This window comes from Hypanus sabinus, chromosome 7, assembly GCF_030144855.1.
Source record: "Hypanus sabinus isolate sHypSab1 chromosome 7, sHypSab1.hap1, whole genome shotgun sequence".
Taxonomy (NCBI): domain Eukaryota; kingdom Metazoa; phylum Chordata; class Chondrichthyes; order Myliobatiformes; family Dasyatidae; genus Hypanus; species Hypanus sabinus.
Genome location: NC_082712.1, coordinates 165,294,326 through 165,308,365, shown reverse-complemented (window position 1 = coordinate 165,308,365; position 14,040 = coordinate 165,294,326).

The window sequence follows — 14,040 nt, the reverse complement described above, 5'->3', positions numbered from 1 at the left end:
GGGGCGGAGGGAGGGATTGTCAGAGATAGTTTTCTTTAATGCAATGAGCTGTAGGCATTTGGAATGAGTTACTTGGGTGGTGACACAAGCAGATACGTTTGGGGCATTTAAGAGACTCTTAGAGAAGCACATGGATGAATGGAAAGTAGAGGGCCACGTGGGAGAGACGGGTTAGATTGATCTTGAAGTAGGTTAAGAAGTCGGCACAACATCGTGGGGTGAGGAGCCTGTACTGTGCTGCACTGTTCCACATCGCATCCCTATTAGAGCTTTCAGAAGCAGTCTGGTGTAATTCAGCTTGATTACACAAACAGCAGTTCAATAATGACCAGAAAGTCAATAACTTTAGTGATATCTCCCCGGGCTGATTAAACTTCCTAGGTCATCAGAGATAACATCCCTTGTCTTCGTTAGGAATATTTTTTAAATTAGCTTTATTTGTCACATGTACATCGAAGCATAAGGTAAAATGCATCTTTTTTTTGGGTGATTGCCTGTCGTTGACAAGAGACCTTTGTGGTTGAGTTTTTACAGTGGGAAAACCGTTGCACTGGGGCATTTCCACTCTGTGCGACTCCAGTGGTATAAACAAGCTTCACAAACTGGCAGGACACTTGGTAGTGTGGAGGAGCAGAGGGATCTGGAGATACATGTCCACAGATCCCTGAAAGTTGCCTCACAGGTAGATAGGGTAGTTAAAGAAAGCTTATGGAGTGTTAGCTTTCATAAGTCGAGGGATAGAGTTTAAGAGTCACAATGTAATGATGCAGCTCTTTAAAACTCTGGTTAGGCCACACTTGGAGTTCTGTGTCCATTTCTGGTCGCCTCAGTATAGGAAAGATGTGGAAGCATCGGAAGGGGTACAGAGGAGATTTACCAGGATGCTGCCTGGTTTACAGAGTGTGCATTATGATCAGAGATTAAGGGAGCTAGGGCTTTACTCTCTGTAGAGAAGGAGGATGAGAGGAGACATGATAGAGGAATACAAGATATTAAGAGGAATAGACAGAGTGGACAGCCAGCAGCTCTTCCTCAGGGCACCACTGCTCAATACAAGAGGACATGGCTTTAAGGTAAGGGGTGGGAAGTTCAAGGGGGATATCAGAGGAAGGATTTTCACTCAGAGAGTGGTTGGTGCGTGGAATGCACTGCCTGAGTCAGTGGTGGAGGCAGATAGACTGGTGAAATTTAAGAGACTACTAGACAGGTATATGGAGGAATTTAAGGTGGAGGGTTATATGGGAGACAGGGTTTAAGGGTCAGCACAACATTGTGGTCCAAAGGGCCTGTACTGTGCTGAATTGTTCTATGTTCTATGTTTACACCAGATCAAATCCACGAGGTTTCTGCCAGGAAGCCCGTAACTGTCAACGTAGTTCCAGCACAAGCATAGCGCATAGCACGCCTACAACTCACTAAGCCTATCTGTATGTCTCTGGAACATGGCAGAAAATGGAGGACCCGGAGGAAACCCATGCAGTCACAGGAGGAACATACGAACTCCTTGTAAACAGCGTTGGGAATTAAACCCCGATCAATGATCACTGGAGCTGGCACCGTAAGGCAACCACACTAGACGCTGTGCTACCATGACACCGTGAATAGGCCTGAACCCACAACCTTTTGACTCAGAGATATGACTGGACCACACTGAATAGCTGACTAATATCCAAAAATTCTGCCAATCTGGGTGATAAGGCCAAAGCACTAACCTTTGTTCATTAATAAAGCTTACAATTTTCCATTTGAAATATTATGCATAATGGAATTATAACATTTCAATGAAACACATATTTGTGAGATATAAAGAACAACTAGTTCCCAAGCATCTGACGATCACAGCAGTGGCCCACAAGGACAAAGTGAAATTCAAAGTTACAGGAATTTTCACTATTTCAATAATTCACCAAGAAACAGTGTTTTGAGGCAAATCCAAAACTTTTTATCTTTTAGGTAACCGGCTTAGAATACAAAAGACGACTGACAAATCACACTAAATATATTGCTTTAAAACATAAATATTCGAGTAGAGCTTTGGTGAAAGATCTCCAATTTGTAATCGGGTGTTAAAAAGTTAAATACACCAAGCTGCCTTCCGAAAAGATGCGTATCCATAACAAGAGCTGGGTCTTTGTGTTTTCAACTAATTTAAGCATTCAGTTTAAACACAACTGTTTTCAATGAGCATTCATTTACTGTTAGTCAAATCCTGTGTTGAAGACTGAATCTTAACAGTTTACTCAAACGGGCATGTTCCAAGTTTGATCTCTTTTCCAATTTCAATTTTCTGATGAATGAACTTCCTCTGTATAAACTTGTCTTCCCTGTAGTTTGAACTTCTGCCAATCAATCAATCAATGTAATATTCGGATTTTTTTCCACTCCTGGCTGTGAAGAGAAATTTTCATCTGTAGGATTTGTATCGAAATGGCCACACCAACCAGCTTTGCACATCAAATCCACCAATTGCAGGAGACTGCATGAATCCCGGGAGAACTGACTAATAATTTTGGAAAGATGAATTTGAGGGCAGAATACAGGGTTCGCGTTCTTAGCTGTATAGAAGAACAGAGATTCCACATTGGTTCCACAGTGGTGCCCACGTGTCTGTTGTTACCACACAAGTTGGTAGGATTGTTAAGAAGGCATATGGTATATTGGCCTTCATTAGTTGGGGAATTGAGTTCAAGAGCTATGAGGTAATGCTCTAAAAAGCTCTTAAAAGCTCTATAAAACCCTGATTAGACCTAGACCACACTTGGAATATTGCGTTCAGTTCTGGTTGCCTCACTATAAGAAGGATTTGGAAGCTTTAGAGCAGGGGTCGGCAACGTTTACCACTGAAAGAGCCAATATGGACCCATTTCCCACAGAAAAGAAAACACTGGGAGCCACAAAACCCGTTTGACATTTAAAATGAAATAACACTGCATACAACGGGTTTTTTTGCCTTTATGCTATGTATAAACAAACTATAATGAGTTGCATTTATGAAATTGATGAACTCCTGCAGAGAAAACAAAATTACATTTCTGCATGCAACAAAAACATTTTGAACTCCGAAAAAAAGACGTTGGGTTGAAGGTTACTCCATAGTTAGCCTACCTTGGATCGAGAAATCGCGCACTGGCGGGTGTCAGGCATTGGCAGTGGTGATGTATATTAATAGCGATAAAAACACGTTGTAGCGGTGTAGCGCTACACGCAGCGCTAAAATAAAGACACTGCAGTCAAAGGTAACTTTATTCAAACTAAACAGCCTTGCTTTAAAGCCTCCCTCAACCCGTCCCCGTGGGCGCAGATGCTCCAAAAGACACGTACTCACAAACCCCCGTAGGCTATCTCTCTTAGCCGGAACGGTGGCTAATTGTGAGCCGGTTCGGATGTGCCAGGAAATGGGGTCTCCACAAAGTTTTTAGATTGTACAAGATCACCATAATCTTCAAATTTCAAATTACATTTCAAAAGCTAACAAACCACGGGGAGCCGCAGCACAGAGATCAAAGAGCCGCATGTGGCTCCGGAGCCGTGGGTTGCCGACCTCTGCTTTAGAGAATGTGCAGAGGAGATCTCACAGGATTTAGCAGCCTGGACTAGAGGACATATCCTAGAGATACTGTGGGTTGAGAAATCTAGGGCTTTTCTCTTTGGAGCAAAGCAGGATGAGAGGTGGCTTTACAGAGATGTACAAGATGGTAAGAGGCACAGACAGAGTGAATAGGGGGCATAATTTTAAGATGATTGGAGGAAAGTTTGGAGGGGTGTAAAAGATGAGTTCTTTACACAGAGAAACATCATACTGGGGTGGTGATAGAGGCAAAAACATTAGGGGCATTTAAGAAACTCTTAGGCAAATGGATGATAGAAAAATGGGGGTCTATGTAGGACAGAAGGATTCGATTGATTTTACAGTTAAAAGGACAGCCGAAGGGCCTGTATTGTGCTGTAATATTCTGTGTAATTTGGTTTAATAACAAGAAGCAGAGCATGATTGTAGAAGCTTGTTTCTCAGACTGGAAGCCCATGACTGGTGGTAAGCCCCAGGGGTCGATGCTAGGGTCAACTTGTCATCTGTATCAATGATTTGGATGAGAGTGTACAATGTATGGTCAGTAAGGTTACAGATAACAATAAATTTAGTTCTCAGCAATTACAGAGGGATCTTGATCAGCTGGATATGAGGGCTGAGGAATGGCAATTGGAATTTAATCTGGTTAAGAGTTGTTGCACGTCGGGGGGACAATTAAGTGTTGGACATTCATAGTGAATGGTAGAGGCCTGGGCAATGCTGTAGATCAGAGGGACACAGGAGCACAAGTACATGGTTCTCTGAAGGTTGTGCCACAGCTAGACTGGATGCTGAATGCGGCTTTAAGCACACTAGCTTTCCTCAGGCAGGGTATTGAGTATAGAAGCAGGGTTGGTATTTTTGCAGCTGGACAAGACATTTGAATATTGTGTTCAGATTTGGTCATCCTGCTTTATGGAAGTTGTCTTTAAGCTGCAACGAATGCAGAGGAGATTGATGAGAATGTTGCCATGTCTCAAAGGACTGAGCATGGAGAGAGACTGAGCAGGTTGAATCTTTATTCACTGGAGCTTTGGAGAATGAGGGGTGTTGTATAACATCATAAGGGGCACACAGGGGATCAACGCACACCGGGTTTTTTTTTCCAAAGGTTGTGGAATCAAGAACTAGAGGGCATAGTTTTTGAGGAAAAATTTGATAGGAACCCAAGAGGGCAACTTTTTCACCCAGAGGGTGATCAGTATATGGAATGAGCTGACAGAGGAAGTGGTTGAGGCAGGTGCATTAACAACATTTAAAAAGAACCTGGACAGTTAAATGGATAGGAAAGGTTCTGATCTGAACACAGTCAAACTGACCTAGCTTAGATGGGTGTCTTAACTGACATGGACCATTTGGGCCAAAGGGCTGGATGCCTCCATAACATTAATTCAGTCACGTGGGTGTCTTCCTCAAAGGCCATTGTGTACAAAAGGAAAGAGATTGCTACCAAAATATGGTTCAAGGTACAGAGGAAAACAGAAGTAAAACATTAGGCAAAAGATACAAGAGAACTGTGCAAAAAAAAGATACACCAAGAGGTAACCCAGTTCCTCACGGGTACAGCCCTCCCCACCGTTAAACACATTTACAAGGAGCATTGCTGCAGGAAAGCAGTGTCCATCGAGGACGGCCACCATCCATGCCAAGCTCTCTTCTTGCTGCTGCCATCAGGAAAGAGGTACAAGTTCAGAAGGTTAAACAGGTTCAGGAACAGTTATTACCTCTCAACCATCAGGCTCCTGAAGCAGAGGGATAACTTCACTCACTCCAACACTGAACTGATTCCACAACCTATGGACTCACTTTCAAGGACTCAATAACCTCGTGTTCTCGATGCTTATTGTTTATTTATTAATTATTGCTATTTTTCTCTTTGAACATTGTCTGACTGTCTTTGTGCAGTTTTTCATTGATTCTATTGTGTTTCTTTGTATTTACTGTGAATGCCATCAAGAAAATAAATATCAGGGTTGTATGCAATGACATATATGTACTTCGATAGTAAGTTTACTTTGAACTTTGAACTTTATGTTCTATTGTTCACTGCAAGTGAGATGGCAAAAATAGAATCAACCAGAGCTGTCAAACAGAAGTGGACAGACACTTGAGAGAGAATAATATACAGTACCACAGGAAAGAATGGGCAGGCAACACAAACGGGATTGTTCTTCTGTGAGCTAACAGACTCAATGGGCCATCCGAGATTCAGTGGATGTGGAGAGGATGTTTTTTTATAGTGGGGGAGTCAAAGACCAGAGGGCACAGCCACAGAATACAAGGATGTCCCATAAGAACAGAGCTGAGGAGGAATTTCTTTAGCCAGTGGGTGGTGAATCTGTGGAATTTATTGCCACAGCTGGCTCTGGAGGCCAAGTCGATGGGTGTATTTAAAGTGGGGGTCAATAAGTTCTTGATTAGTAAGGGCAAAGGTTAAAGAGGAGAAGGAAAGACAATGGGGTTGAGAGGATAATGAATCAACCAAGATGGAATGGCTGAGCTGACTGGATGGGCTAAATGGCCATCTACTCTAGTGTCTAAATAAAAATCAAGTCCATGGTCTTACATTTGAAATAAGATCAATACTTCAAATGATCTGCTATTTGAAGTTTGGGGAGAGAAGTGGAAAAGTTGTGTTGAGACCAAGGTTAATTCAGCCCTGAGCTTCTGATGTTGCCTGTGTGAAGTTTGTATGCCCTCAACACACATGGACTTCCTCCATATGCTCCTGTTTCCACATGCTGGTCAGTAGGTGACCTGGACGCTGTAAACGTGCCTTAGTGTAGAAGAATCAGGCTGGATTTGATGAAAATCCAAAAGTGAGGGACAGCACATTATCCTGGTGGGCTGAACAGCCTCCTTCTATTTATAAGAAAGTGTGAAAGAATACATCCCCTAAACCTCAGTACTTGAAGTCTCAGTGGCCTATGGTTTTCTAGCACAAACCATGACTTACCACCAGTAAGAATCAGGAAGCACACAATGCTTTAGAGATGAAATGGTGGTGTAGCAGCGAGCATAATGCTTTTATAGCACTAATGACCCAGGGTCAATTCCTGCCACCATCTTTAGTGAGTTTATATGTTCTCCCTTTGACTGCACGAGCGCCCTCTCGATGTTCAAAGTGGGTTTGCTGGCCTTGCTACCATGCCGCTTCTCTAAATAAGGCCTGATCTTCAGACCATGTTACCTTGGAACTTCGCAGCATCAAGCCCTCACACTGAACATACGCTGCCCTATTACAACCAATACCAGTAACCTATCTTCCCCTTTGCAACAGGGCTGCTGGACAAACACTACTTTAATAAGACCAGAGTTTGTGAAATTGATATTCCAATGCAGAGCTGAAGAGCATCTCACCCTGGCCATAGAATTTCAAGCCCACGTGCCTGCAGAAAAGACTTGCAATTTGCTAGTGCCTTTCAGGATGTCCCAAATGGACTCACAGTCAATGAAGTAGTTTCACCATGCAGTCACTGTTTGAAAGCTGGTGACCCAATAACTAACTTTACACAGTAATAATAACAGTATTTAAAAGATATTTGGACAGGTAAGTGGAGAGGAAAGGATTAGAGACTCTGAGAAGCACCAGCCATTACGATAACAATCACGTAATCCATTTTTTAGTGATAATACTTGAGGAACAAATATTTGGACAATGGATCTAACCCCATTTCTTGCCAAAATTGTGCATGGAATCTTTTACAAAAACATAGAACATTGAACAAAGCAGCACAATACAGGCCCTTCAGCCCACAATGTCGTGCTGACCTTCAATCCTCCTCTAAGATCAATCTAACCTTTTCCTTCCACAAAGCCCTCCAATTTTCTATCATCAATGTGCCTATCTAAGAGTCTCTTAAACGTCCCTTATGTATCTGCCTCCCCGGGTGATGCGATCCACACACTCACCACTCTCTTTGTGAAAAAGAAAATTTACCTCTAACATACACCTTATAGTTTCCTCCAATTACCTTAAGATTATGCCCCTTCTAATTAGATACTTCCTCACCATGCTCCTTCTTCACTTCCAAGGGCTCTATAACTCACGTTATCTGTATTTATTTAGTTAGTTATCTATTTTTCACAGTTTGTCTTCTTTTACCTATTGGCTGTTTATCGTTCTTTGTGTGTAGTTTTTTTATATATTGCTCCATTGTATTTCTCTGTCCTGCTGTGAATAGTTGCAGGAAAATGAATCTCAAGGTGGGTGGAAAAACCATTTGTGGTAAAGAGCATGGTGATATGTACATATTTTGATAATGAATTTACTTTGAAGTTTTCTGCCCTGGGTAACAAAGTCTCTAGCTGTCCACCCGATCTACGCCGCTAAGTGTAAACCGGCAGAGAGCCAAGGGTCAACACCTCATCCAAACTACAGACCCCCCAACATTCCTGTGCTCCCTCTCCGCTGCACGGCAATGCCACGCTGAATTCTTTTTCTGTGCGCTGGGGAGGAGTGGAACTTGAACCCGAAGCTTGCCACCTCAGAGGCAAAAAAAAATACTGCCGGAGAATAACCTCCCCCTCCCTTTACAGTTTAACAACTTTAGTCCTGCCAACGCTCAGATCAGCGAAAAGCCCAGCTCTTTATTAAGCTGCAAACACACCTGCACAACAGGTGTACAAAAGTCACCTGACTGAGTTATGGATTAACAGCCGGGTCTCGAGTCAGTGATAACCTGCTTCCAAAAAAAATAACACGCACTGGGGCAGGTGCTCTCTTTCCAGAAGAAGCCAGGAGCGCTGAATGAAGTTCCGATGACAAAAAGAGTTTTCATTAAGTGAAACCTGATTAGAGCAGGGCAAGATCGCTTCCTGTGCAAGGTGGCACTGTCTAAAGCGCGCCTCATCTGGTTTATTATGTCCTTCTGTTAGTCACTTTGATCTAACTCCCATTGTTTGCCATCGGCACCTTTGCTCAAAGGAGCTGAGAACCTCGCTCCGCCGAGCAGAAAGATTTAGAAGGATTTTTGATACGAGCTCCGCAGACCAAGGGTGCCAATTAGCCAGGGCACATTACAAAGTGTGTTCAAATGCTCATTTTAATTCTCACATGAAAAAGCAGCGTGGGGTTCATGTTGTGCAGTGAATACCTCATTCACTTATCAAATTCATACACGGTCTTTGTCTTGATGATCAGATGAGCAGGGCCCATATGGTATAGAAATTACTAGTTAAGAACCTCAGGTTACTCTTTGTATTCAGGTCACTTTCGCTCAGTCAGAGTTTATTCCCTTTACCACTGATGGCACGTTTTTTTCCCCACCCAGCTCCAGGAATCGCCGGCTGCGTTCTTTGTCTGGCTCTGCATTCGAAAATGCGCCCTTTGTGTGAGGAGCGAGCGGGGCCAGGCCGGCACCAGGGTGGGGGGAACTGGCACTGTTTGCCAGGGTCTGATACGGCTCCTCCGAGCTGGTTTGGGTCACGTGGCCGAGACTCGGCACAGCCCCATCAGCGAGCAACAGGTGAGGAGATGGGCAGGGAGCTGATAACCGCTGCAGGCAATGAATCCACTAAATGTTTTTTGCTTAGACTGGCACAAAGTCATCAAAAGTCTGCCGTCAGTACGCTTGTAAATTCTTTAATGCACTATTAACTCCCAATGCTGAATGCACCATTTTTTTTTAAAAAATGGGTTAGTTTATGCTCATTTTTTAAGAAAAAAGTTTGTTCCAAAAACACATTAGTTTCACCTTAACCATTCACCAGGTTACAAATTAACCAGTCTTTGAATAACGAGCTGTATTAAGCAAACATTGCATTCTCTTGAGTGAGCTGGCTGGCTAATTCAGATTGGAAGCCATCTTGGATAATAAAAAAAATGGCTGGGTAAAATCTAAACAGGCTGCCTAAAGATGGTAGTAAAAGGTTAATCATTTTATCTTGTACTGTAAATAGTTAATATTGCTAAAAATATTGATTTTATGGGTCAGCAACATGTTAACTACAGAGTAAAAGTGACCCATCTGGAACACTGCAGAATGACTAGTTCAGATGGATCTTAACTGAGGTTTACAGATGGCCTCCCCCATGTGAAAATCTCATTAATTGACGGAGTAAGTGCAAGCAATAACCCCGGGGTTATTCATTGATAATTAGTGTTGGAAATCTTCATTCAGAAGAGTGTCTCGGGTGTCCTTGTGAATTATAGAGTCGAAGATGGCACATTTGCCTCATCGGGTCCACATTGGTCAATAAAAGATTTACTCAGCCTTTTCCCATGCTCTGGACTAAGATTTAAATATAGCAAGCACTCATACATTTACCAGCCTTTCAGGCAGAGAGTCCCAGATCCCAAGCACCCTAGAATGAAGGAAATTTTCCTCCTCTTCCTTCTGTCACTGGATCAGCTCCCTCCACCACCAGCTCTTCGATCCTATTGCCCAGGGAGATGACCTCTGATAATTGTATACACTTCAGTCTTGACTCCCTTCACTTCCAAATTCCCAATGTGCTACTCTAATTCACAGAGTCACCATGTAAGAGAGGACTACAGCACAGAAACAGCCTCTTCAGCCCATCTAGTCCATTCTGACCTGTTTCCCTGCCTAGTCCCATCTACCCGCTCATCCATGTGCCTATGAAAACTTCTCTGAAATGCTGCAATTAAACCCACATCCAGCACTTCCATAGGCAGCTCATTCCACACTCACACCTCTGAATGAAGAAGATTTCCCTCAGATTCCTTCTAAATATCTCACTTTTCGTCCTAAACCCATGACCTCTAGCTCCAACCTCAAGGGGAAAAGCATGCATATATTTACCTATCCATACCCTTCATAATGTTGTATATCTCTATAAGACCTCCCTTCTTTCTACTGAATTCCATGGAGTAAAGCCCTCACCTATTCACCCTTTCCTATAACTAAGGTCCTAAAGGCCCAGTAACGATCTTCATAGCTAACATGTTTTAGTCTTAGCAACATCTTTGTAAACCTTTGCACTCTCTCACAGGCGTCCACCCTTCCAATGGTGCACTAACTTTCTCTCTTCGTATTCCATATAGATTACAGAGGTTGCAAAACTATAAGACAAAAGAGCAGAATTAAGCCATTCAGCCCATCGAGTCTACTCCGTCATTCCATCATGGCTGATTTATTGGCCTTCTCAATCCCATTCTCCTGCTTTCTCCCCGTAACATTTGATGCCTTCTTAATCAAGAACCTATCAACTTGCACTTTAAATGTACCCAGTAAACTGGCCTCCATGCACATCTGTGGCAATGAATTCCACAGATTACCACCCACTGGCTGAAGAAATTCCTCCTCATCTCTGTTCTAAAGGGATATCCTTGTATTCTGAAGTTATGCCCTCTGGTCCTAGACTCCCCCACTATAGGAAACATGGTCTTAATCTAGGACTTTCAATATTCGATAGGTTTCAATGTGATTCCCCACCACCCCCCTCATTCTTCTGAACTCCGAGTACAGGCACAGAGCCATCAAACACAAGATTAAGCGTAGACAGAAAACGAACCAACTGAAAATTAAACCATCTCAAGTAAAGTTTCCATAAACCCAAAAGACATTCATTAATTAAAACAACCACAATCGAGCACAAATATGAACTTAAATCCACAAAAACCACTGTAAATCTAACCCATTTGTTTCCCACAGTGCATATTTTGATATAATCGCAATCATTCAGACTTTTGTGCTTGATGCATATGGAAATAAGAAAGCCCCAGTGAGAATCAGGAGCAAATGTCGTTGCTTGTTTTTCCCCGACAATATTTACAAACATAACATTTTGAAGTAGGTGCACTGCTAAAAGCTCACCTCCCTCTGCCCCAGTCTTTTAATGAAACGTACAGGAATAATGCCATCTAGTGCTAACCTGGTGTATATGCAGAAACAAATCTATAATACTGGAATAAGAACATAGCAGGCACGACAACTACTTCCTACTGCTCGGCCATTCAAAAAATTTCATGTCTGACCATTCAACTCAGCATCATTTCCCTCACAACTGCTGAACTCGAGCTCCAACTCTTATAATCAGTTCCTCTGCTGATAAAGGCCAGCACACCAAATGCCTTCCTCCCTACCACTGAGAGGAGAGTGGAAGTGATGAATGGCACTTGCCTTCGCATGCTGAGGCACTGAGGATTTGAGTTGGGACACCGTGTGCAAAATATCAGTTAGGCTGCACTTGGAGTATTGTTTGTGTAGTTTTTCTATAGATTCTGTTGTATTCACTCATAAGGTCTTGAGTGTGGGACGAGCGGCCAGTGCAAGTGGGGTGAGCGAGCTGAATTTCAACATTTAAGAGAAGTTTGGACAGGCACGTGGAGAGTAAGGGTATGGAGGGCTGTAGTCCTCCAGGACCACAACCCTGTCATTGGGTTTGGAGGCTTGTGTGCCTCAATGATCTGGAAAAGCTGTGTTGGCTGGAGTGAAGGCTTTATGCTTTGGCTCTTGGTCAAGTCGCCCATGTTAAGCAGGTAAAAGGGCAGAGGCCAGACTAAGAGTGGTCCACCAGTCCTGCTGGTTCAGCTCAAGGCCAGCAACCCTGCATGGTAAAACAAAATTGTTACGAAAACAGCAAGAAAGAATCCTTCTACATCTGAGTAAGATGGTATTCCTGAGTCTCAATCTGGGACTTGCGCGACGGAGAGCTGAGAGACCCCAGAGGAAGCTACTGACACGATGAAGGAAGCCCTGAACCATGAAGGTGGATGACCTTCCTTATTGCCCTAAATGGCGGTAGTGTAATGGGCAGTTAGTAGTAAGTAGGAGGGCTATGATCCCAGTGCAGATCAATGAGAGTAGGCAGTTTAAATGGTCCAGCACAGATTGGATGGGCTGAAGGGCCTGTTTCTGAGCTGTACTTTTCTACGACTCCATTTCTTTGTCCTGCTGTGACTGCCCACAGAAAGGTGAATCACAGGGCAGAATATGATTATATACGTATCTGGATAATACATTTACTTTGAACTTCGTTCTAGTCCAAATACTGTAAGAAATTTGTGAACATTCGGGAGTGCAGGAAAGCATTCACAAGTCTGTTGCCGAGACTGAAGGTCTCAAGTTATAGAGACATTGGATAGCCTGAGTCTGAGTGAAGGAGACAGAGAGGTGATATGAACGAGGTGCTGCCTGCTTCCCCTCAATAGCAGTGTCTAAAACAAGAGGGGATAGGGTTAAGATGAAAGGGAGGTGGTTTAAAAGGGAATCTTTTAACCCAAAGATTTGTCGGTATCTGGAATGAACTGTTAGCAGAGGTAGTGAAGACAGGAACAGCAACATCTAAGGAGCACCATGACAAGCAGTCAAATAAGGTACAGAATTGAGGCATATAGAATCGGTACAGAAAAACATAATGGTTGGCATCAAAGTGATGGGCTATGCATTATAGTTGTGACTTTAATATACTTCGATTGTGAAGGAACAGAGGGACCATGGATCATGAGAAGTGGCAGAACAGGCAGATAAAGTGATTCAGGTATACAGCCAAGGAACACGAAGGAGGTCAATGCTGGAATTGCATAAAGCCTTGGATGGGAAGACATCCAAGGGAGTGAAGGATATTTACAAGGATGATGCCTTGACTTGTCAACGACAGCAATCAGGACTGGACTTGTGTTCACATGAACAGGCAGCTCATGGAAGTTAATGTTACATATACAAAATAATGTGGGTGGCAGGGTGGAGATGCGTCTCCACCAAAGGAGGCGAAAGGCACTCCTCCCCTACGCTACTCTGAACAGGGTCACATGAAGTCATGGGAGCAGGTGGTGGATGGCCAAATGAGCAGCTATTATGGATAAAGTGGCTGATTGGCAGGAAGCAAAGAGAGGGAATAAAGAGAGCCTCTTTTGATTGGCCTCTGGTGACTAGTGCTTGGATTGGGACCAATATTTTTTTTTACGTTTAATGAGGGAATTGATGGCTTTGTTACTGTTTGTGGATGACACGAAGATAGGTGGAGGGGCACATAGTTTTGAGGAAGTAGAGAGGCTACAGAAGGACTTCGATTAGGTTACGGTCAAAGAAGCGGCAGATGGAATCTAGTCTTGGGAAGAGTATGGTCATACACTTGGTAGACAAAATAATGGGGTAGACCATTTTCTAAATGGGGAGAAAATTCAAAAATCTGAGGCGAAAAGAAACTTGAAAGTCCTTGTACAGAATTCCCTAAAGGTTAATTTGCAGGTTGAGTCTGTGGTGAGGAAGGCAAATGCAATGTTAGCATTCATTTCAATGGGACTGGAACATAAAAGCAAAGATGCAATTTTGAGACTTTATAGAGAACTGGTGAGGCCTCACTTGGAGTGTTGTGAGCAGGTTTGAGCCCAGTGTCTTATAAAGGATGTGCTGACACTGGAGAGTGTTCAAAGGAAGTTCACAAAAATAATTCCAAGATTGAATGGCTTGTCATATGAAGAGCATTTGATGGCTCTGGACCTCTACTCACTAGAATTCAGAAGAATGAGGAGTGTCCTAATTAAAACCTATCAAATGTTGAAA